Consider the following 1,519-nt stretch of genomic DNA (forward strand, 5'->3'; position numbering starts at 1 on the left):
TAAATGCTCTGTAGAAAAAAGCATAAACTGCGGACACATTTGCGTGCTAAAGTTTCACTTTGTGGTCTGTATGAACATGCCGTACCACAAGGAGTAGCAAAAGTCTAAATGTATTTTCAAATCACAGTTTATGAAGAGACTTGAGAGTTTATACAGTAATGCATGTCTCTGGCATGCATTGCTCGAGTAAATAATGATGATGTTTGAAATGCAACTCTGCTGATTTATTCCACCTCTATTAACAGTTCACCTTAAAAGGTAGCAACTAGACCTACATTGAAAATGTAAGGCACTTACACACAGTTGTATGCAAGGTAAACTATACAGTCAACATGAAGTCCTCTGTAACCATTATCCCATGGATTTGCACCTTTTCACTCGTCCACTTCAGCTCCAATGATGTTGCTGTGGTATGCATTTTCATTGTGTGTGTTTCCAAAAATCTTTTTTTCTCAGATTTTTGTGTCACTGTGGGCAATTCAAGCAGAGGTTTTTACATTGATCTGTTGCCTACAAAGGACAGGAGTTCAGAAACAAGATGGATTTCATATATCTATTATTTGATGTGACTCCCCCTCTTTAAGAGGATATAGATTTTCTGCCACTGATTCCAGGAGTAAGGTCGAGCTGAGGATCCTCTACCTCTAAAGGTTGCACCCAGTGGATTTCTCTGCTTGCTAGGATCACAGACTAAAAGGTTGCATTGTACTGTATAAACTTTAAGCTGACATTTATCTTTGTGGTTCCCTTGAAATCCTGTTTTCCAACACTAAATCATTGTGTTAATTTGTTGTTCCGTTTCAGGTGAGTGAGCACAGCAGTATGAAAATCCTTCAAATCTTCAGCAGGATTTGCCTTCTATGTTTTTCATTGAAGCATGATCAAATTGGATGTGAGTCCACCATTGCACCATATATTCTGCAGCCACAATGTGGACAGCATGCAGCGTTAGCACCATTAGTGTGCGAGACTGCCCACAAATCATCTCCTTAGTCCTTCCATCTAACTCGCTGCATTTGGCCGGTGCTGATAAGGCCCTGCCAAAATGACCTAGGGGTCACAATTTCCCCACTGAAGTTGACGGCAGAGATAGACCACTGTGTCCATCAATGGGAAACTTCAGGCTGTCTCTGCAGTGTTGTCATTTCCCAGGGAGTGGGATGCTTTGAATTAATCGGAAAACATGGAGCGAGAGATACCTCCGACTGTTGTGAGGACTGAAACTCCTCTTGGCCTCAATTTCTGACACATTGTCAAAAATATTCACAAGGTCTTAATGCATTTATAGAATTCCACATTTCAACAGAGAAACAGTAGTGATTATTCTGTTTTGACAGATTACCTACAGATGAACCCCTGACAGAATGTCATATAATCTTCATTTAAAATGAGAATAACAGATGCATTGGTTGTACGCATTTATGATTCCGACTGTGTTTATAACATAAAGTATGTAGGCACATTGCTTGAATATCGTTAATTTCGTGTACAGTTTTTAATGGTATTTAATACATATTGT

The sequence above is a fragment of the Eleginops maclovinus genome, chromosome 10 (genome assembly GCF_036324505.1).
Source record: "Eleginops maclovinus isolate JMC-PN-2008 ecotype Puerto Natales chromosome 10, JC_Emac_rtc_rv5, whole genome shotgun sequence".
Lineage (NCBI taxonomy): Eukaryota > Metazoa > Chordata > Actinopteri > Perciformes > Eleginopidae > Eleginops > Eleginops maclovinus.